General features: G+C 37.9%; 1 pseudogene; it reads left to right on the top strand.

Annotated features, from left to right (window-relative positions):
• The first annotated feature begins 4,885 nt into the window (after positions 1-4,885).
• On the top strand, positions 4,886-4,984 carry LOC132298055 (small nucleolar RNA R71; annotated as a pseudogene).
• The last annotated feature ends 2,248 nt before the right edge of the window (positions 4,985-7,232 follow it).

The raw sequence follows: 7,232 nt of genomic DNA, 5'->3' as shown, positions 1-7,232 counted from the left end.
AAGGTGGCCAAATGAGAGAGACTTAGCCCTTCTAGGCTTCTCCTTGTTGATACACTCATCGAAGAGCTTCCTCATCACGCTCCAGATGAGCGCGGGGATAGATACCCAGTGGCCTGTATAAAATGCGTGGAGGGCTATCAGATAGTTTCATCGCCACTGAATCTTGTGCCCGGCCATATATATGTTCCGAAAGAGAACGGAATCAAAGAACCATAGGTCATCTGGAAGATAAGTGTGGGTGGCGAAAGTCTCGCCATCGGCATGGTGACCTGTTAGAAATACTGTCATGTCGGCATAAGAAGGCCTGTATAGCCTAGGATAAAGCTTCTGTAGCTCTGGGGGGCATCGGTGTGGACAATGGCATGATCTGGCTAGTGTGTCCATAGTAATAGAAATCTGATGGCCATCTATGGTAGTAACCAGCTCTGCCGTGGTACGCGGGGACGGTCGGAGGTTCTGGAAAAACATTCGTACTAGCCGCGGGTAGACTGGCTCAGTAACTGGGCAAGAATAGCTGCAAGGTCCCTCTGGATAATATCATCATAAGCTGATCGGGTCAGCACAGATCTGGAGAAGAAATCTGTGCCAAAAACGGACTCATGGTCCACTGTCATATGTGCATATCTAGGCATGGGCCTGTCACGCTCTCGAGCTGGCTGAGATGGCTAGTGTGGTAGAGATGGTAATGGTGAATGCTCAACCTCAGCCTGTGATGGAGATGGAGATGGTGTAAATGCAGGCTTAGCGTCAGAAGTAGATGGAATATGATCAGCCTCAGCCTCATGAGAAGGTGACTGAGGTGGAGTAGGCTCTAATGGCCCCTTATGTATATGAGAGGGCTTTGCTGGCTCCTTTATCCTAGGTTTAATACATCTCTAAGGCCCGTGTTGCCTCTTGGCAATAGTCTTGCACTTAGTCATGTCCTGAAAAATAATTTAAAACTTGCAAGGGGAGTCAGTGCCAGAATAAAGAATTGAAAGCATAAAATAGAAACATGCATGTCAAATAAGATAGACAAAACATATATGACATGAATCTATACAGGTGACAGGAGGTGAACATGCTAAGCAATATGAGTATGAAATGCATCCAATGTGGAATATCACAGGTACTGGGCATGAATGAGATAGCATGGACACAAGATAAGATGCATGGAATGTGTGTATGAAATATGTGAAGTTCGATCGATCACAAAAAATGTGAGATCGATCTTAAAACTTCGATCGATCTGAGAAACTGAAAAAGAGGAGTTCGATCGATCTCTCAAGATCTATCTGAGATAGAAGTTTGATCGATCGAACTATGCGAAGATGAAAATCGAAAGGTCACAGATCTGTGACTTAGATGGCACGGGGCCTTCACGAACAGTATCGTAGGCCCATCAATACAATAATTCCTCAATCCTACTCACTTTACAAAGCCCATACTCCCACAAAACAAATCAAAACTCAAATATATACAAATATATAAAAACACATATATACACATATATACACAATGTTTCAAGTTTCATCAATGGTGGATTTCATCATCAAAATATCATGGATCTAGCATGTAAAGTACGAATACATAAAATAGAAGCTTAAATCACAAAGTGGATCTCAGATCTCACCTAAAATATGAGAGAAGTGGATGAGATGCAAAGGGGGTGATGGAATCCGAGATAAGAGGGAAGTCAATGCTCACCGGATCTCGCAGGAGATTCGCCGGAGAAGATGATGAAGATGGGTGCACAGTGGTGACGGGAATGAAGGACAAGGGTTTGGAGGGTTGGATCGATCTAATGAATCGATCTTGAGATCCTCAGGTTCTATTTTTAAAAACTTTTCCTGTTCAGTTCGATCGATTGAACTGAGATTTCAAATCGATCGAACTGTGATGATCTCTCTTCAAAGTATTTTTTGGAATTTTTGAAATTTTTGAAAAATTAAAAACTAAAATTAAAATTGAAAAATTGAAAATATTTTTGGATTTTTGAAAAATAAGAGTAAAAATAAAATAAAATAAAATAAAATCTTTTTGGATTTTTGAAATAAATAAAGTAAAATCCCCTTTTTTTAATAAAATAAAATAAAATAAAATCTTTTTGGGATTTTTGAAACAGAAAATAAAATAAAAATATTTTTGGATTTTTAAAATTTAAAAGTCAAACAAAGTCAAAGATGGTGAGATGAAGAACTGAGATCGATCTGAACAAAATATTCGATCGATCAGACAAAGAGCAAAAATATGCAGGTTTTTGGTTCAAAAATTTGGTTAAGTGTTGGAACTCAAAATCAATCGAACTTTGAAGTTGGATCGATCTAAGGTCTTCTGATCGATCTGAGAATAAGTTCGAACGATGGGATAGAGAGGTGATTTGGATGCAGGTGGATGCAGGTCGAAAATTTTTGTAAGTGTTGGATGCAGGTGGAAGTTCGATCGATCGAACTCTCATTTGAGATCGATCGAAGTTATGCAAAATGCTTAATCACAACATAAAAGTTCATGCAATCCTAATCACAGTTCTTAGCAATGCATATGAACCAAAAACAAGTATCTAGACTTCGCAAGAAATGAAATTTAAGATAGAAATGAGGGAGGAATAGGGTTTTGACACCCTACGAAATGTCGTGCTAGTCTTTAACGTCTCTAGCAAGACATTGGGCTCTTTTAGCCCGGATTACAGATCTTGTAATGCATCCCCTCCTTGTTGGGGTGACAGATGCTTTGAACTCTACCTGACAAATTGTTCCTTGAAGAACTTGTTGGATTAAGCTCAAAAGAAACTTTTGATCCCTTGTCAATGCAATCACAATCTTTGGGCTTCCATGCCCTTTCAAGGCAAGAATTTGAAACAAGACTTTGAGAATGCAAGGTTGAAGATAATCCCTTTGAAGTTTTAGTCTTACACAAAAGCTCACTTCCTTGACATCGAAGATCATAGCATTTATTTACAACATTAACCTCTCCTTCATATTTGTCAAATGAGTTGGGTGTGGGATTGAATATATTCAACTTCACTTTCATGTGGCCAAATGAGATCTTCATTATCCCCGTCCTACAATTGATGTTGGCATTAGTGGTTGCCAAAAAAGGATGACCAAGGATAACAGGAATTTGGCTTTTAGGATTGGGGACCGGTTCCGTGTCAATGACAACGAAATCAATGGGGAAGAAAATTTTGTCAATCTTTATCAAAACATCCTCAATTATACCCCTAGGCTTCTTAATGGATCGGTCGACAAGTTGTAAAACTACCGACGTCGATTTCAATTCACCTAGGCCCAATTTGACATAAACCGAGTATGGAAGAAGGTTAACACTTCCTCCTAAGTCAAGAAGCGCCTAATTAATGATATGATCTCCAATAATGCATGAAGTAGTAGGTAAACCGGGGTCCTTAAACTTTGGTAAAGTGTTATGTTACAAAATTGAGCTCACTTGCTCGGTTAAAACCACTTTTCTTGGTGCTTGGCTCTTGTTCTTCCGCTTTTGGGTGCACAAGTCTTTCAAGAATTTGGCATAAGCCAGAATTTGCTTGGTTGCATCCAAAAGTAGAAGATTGACTTTCACTTGCCTAAACATTTTCATGATTTCATTGGTTTTTGGCTTTTGCTTGTCTTTTGAAATGGATCCTTTTAAGGCATCCGGAAATGGAGCTTTTGGGTCAAACACTTTTTCAGCATTTTCTTTTGAAAACTCTTCAACACAAGAATTTTTCAAATCACTTTGTTTCAAATCATTTTTCAGCAAAACCTTTTGAAATTCATTTTTAGGCAAATCTTTCTTCAAATCATTTTCAAAATCATTCTTCAAATCACATTTTGAAGCTTTCTCATTCACAAGATCATATATATGCAATGAAGGAGGAATGGGGTGTGAAACCGGACAAGTGACAACTTGAGGTTGCACCAGTTCACTCTCTTCACTGAACTTTTCGACTTGATTGTCCACAATCCTACCACTCCGCAAGGTAGTCACCGCATTAACATGCTCAATGGTATGGCCTTCCGATGAGGAATGGGTTTCCACAACACATTGTTGCTTATGTAGGGCATTCATAGACATCTTTCCCTTCTCTCTTGCATTAAGAGTGCTTGCTATTTGCCCTACTTGGGTTTCAAGCTTCGCAATAGATTGAGAGTGGGAATAAAGCAATGCTGTGTTTGCCTCAAGAGTGCCCAAAGTATTCAAAACTTTTTCTTCAAATACGGGACTTCTAGCATTTCCTTGGGAATAAGATTGGTTAGGAAAATGAGAGTTAGCAAATTGATTCCCTTATGTTTGATAAGGTCTATAACCTTGGGATCCTTGGTTTTGAAGTGGAGGTGGAATATACTTCCCTTGAAAACCGCCTTGGGAAGGGTTTGAGCCCTCTCCTTGGTTTTTCCAAGAGAAATTCAGATGATTTCTCCAACTTGGATTATAATGAGTACCATAAGGATTGTTCCCTTGGTTCACAAAAGCTGTATTGACTTGTTCATTAGGTTCATTATGCACTTGTCCATGAGGACAATGAGAAGTAGAATGAAGAACACTAGAACAAGTCATGCATGTTACATTTGATGTATGATGAGAATGGTTAGGGAAGGAAGATACTTGGTTCGCTGAGTTTTGGTTAATCAAAAATTGATCAAACCTTTGAGATAAAGACTTCATTTCGGCGTCTATTTCGTTTGAATGGTCGACTTGATGTAAGCCAACACTCTTCCTACCTTGTGAATTTTTACCATTCTTGGATGATAATGTTCTATGCAAAGAATTTTCACTCATGCTCTCATAAAGACACCACACGTCATCCTCATGCCTGTCAATGTATGAGCCACCCATGGAAGCATCAACCATGCCTTTGTAATTGTCCGATAAACTCTCAAAGAAATATTGAACTAATTGCCATTTGGGCATGTCATGATGTGGACACTTCCTAAGCAATTCATTAAAGCGTTCCCATACCTCATGAAACGTTTCTCCATCCCCATGTGAAAATTCCCGAATTGAGGTTCTCATGGCATTGGTCTTAGAAACCGGATAGTACTTCTTCAAGAACTCTTGTTGCATTTCTGCCCAAGAAGTGATTGAAAAAGGCCTAAGATTGTTAAATCAATACTTTGTCTTGTCTTTTAAGGTAAATGGAAAAAGTTTGAGTCTTAAGACCTCTTCTGGCATGTTCGTATATTTTACGATGGAACATACTTCTAGAAACTCATCCAAATGCTTGTAAGGTTCTTCACTTGGAAGTCCATGATAGTTAGGAAGCATTTGAATGGTTTGTGGCTTAATTTCATAGTGATGTGCTCTAAATGGTGGCAATTGAATGCATGTGGGTGCATTGTATTCATTAGGCATATAGTGATCTCTTAAAACAAGTGGAGGATTAGCAATTTAAGGTGCAACATGGGCACCTTGATTTTGATTTCCTTGAATGATGGGAGGTTGTGGAGCATACATTGGCCTTGACATTCCAATTGGATCTTGGCCTTGTTGTTGTTGTGGTTGGTGAATGAATGGCCTAGACATGTCTAATGGTGCTTGAATATTCTGATGATGCATATTTGGATGGAGGATACCTTGTTGGTCTATGTGACTAAGGTCTTCTACATGCTCTTCATTATGGCCTTCCATTGATGTAATGGATTGGGTAGAACTAGAACTTCCTCTTCCCCTAAGATTTCTAACTATGGATTCAAGATGCAAATTAAAAAGAAATAAGAGTTGGTCTTAGTGATCTACGACCATGCATGCACAATGTAAAAACACACAAACACAATGAAAACAATGAATGAACAAACACTTTGACTTCACAACAATTCAATGAATCTTCCTCCACAAACACTTAACCCATACTCCTATGCTTTAACAACAATGATGCAAAAAACAATTAAGAATGCCTCCACGTGGGCTCACGATTTATCTAAGAATTTAAAAACAAGCCTTCACGCAGGCCGATGATTTAACTAAGGGATTGAGTAAAGAAAGTCTCACAAAGGTCCTTTAGCACTTCAACTCCAAATTTATAGCTTAGCTTAGCAAAATTTTTTTTAAATTTTGAGCATTTTTCCTTGCTTGCTTAGCTCATTTGCTTGAATGCTCCTTTGCTTGCTTCCTAGCTCAATGCTCCTTGTCAAAGATAAACAAACACAATAAGTAATCAAAAGAAAAATAAAAACAAAGTAAAGACATAATCAAAAGAGTACTAATTCCTAATGTGTTCCACAAATACAACGTTGCCTAATCCCCGACAATGGCGCCAAAAACTTAGTGGTAGTTCTGATTCGTCGTCGCTACACCACAAGTTTAGAGAGTGTGCATTAAGGCGAGGGCCAAGTTTTACATTTATAAAAGTCACTACTACCTTCACTAAAAATATAGTTAGGGTAAGTAGGGATTGTCCCAAGGGATTGGAGTCGAATTTGGTTATGGAATCACTATTAGGGTTAGTAGGTCGAGTGATCAAACAAATAGTTGGTTGGTTAATTAAACTAAAGAGCAAATTAAACTAAATAATTGAATGCAATAAAGAGTAACTAAGAGAGAGAGATCTTGGGGTTTAGAGGTCACCACCAAACAATACTTTTCTACACCCTTAACAAGTGACTAATGAGGGAAATGTGTGTTGCAATATTGATGTGTGTGTGTGTTTGGTTGATTCAACAAGCAAGGATGACTAATTAAGTATATATTGTCTAAGCAACATGTGAAAAGCACAATATATCTAACAATTAAGTATATATTGTCTAAATAGCATGTGAAAAGCACAATATATCTTGCAAGTCATTAATCCTTTCATTAAACTCACAAGCCAAATACACCACAAGGTTAGAAACATATGCTACTTGCATTCAAAAGTACGGAACATCAAACAACAAGCATGGATTGTCCTCCCATCTAACAACTTTGCTACCACTACACTACAATTAAGCTAATGACATGAAATTAAACTAATTAAGCTAAGAGAGAGGCACAATCCATCAAGAAATGAGTATGAACCATCAAGAAAATTACAAGAGCATTCCATTAAGCACAATGTTTTGACAATCTCTAGATCTATGGCATTAATACACATAGACATGCATCAATAACACAAGAAATAGAGACAAACACATGAACATCTATTCTAGCATACATAGACATATGGATAGATTGAAATGATCAATTGGAAGCATTAAACCACATAAATCATTGAATAAACAAGATCTATATATATATAAGTGCCAAAACATGTATTACAATACTAATCCCTCAATAATACA

Source organism: Cornus florida, unplaced genomic scaffold (assembly GCF_030987335.1).
Source record: "Cornus florida cultivar Cherokee Brave unplaced genomic scaffold, ASM3098733v1 CherokeeBrave_3.0.0_Hap2_Chr02, whole genome shotgun sequence".
NCBI lineage: Eukaryota > Viridiplantae > Streptophyta > Magnoliopsida > Cornales > Cornaceae > Cornus > Cornus florida.
Note: the sequence above shows the minus strand (reverse complement) of the source record. Positions and strands in the feature narration are given on the sequence as shown.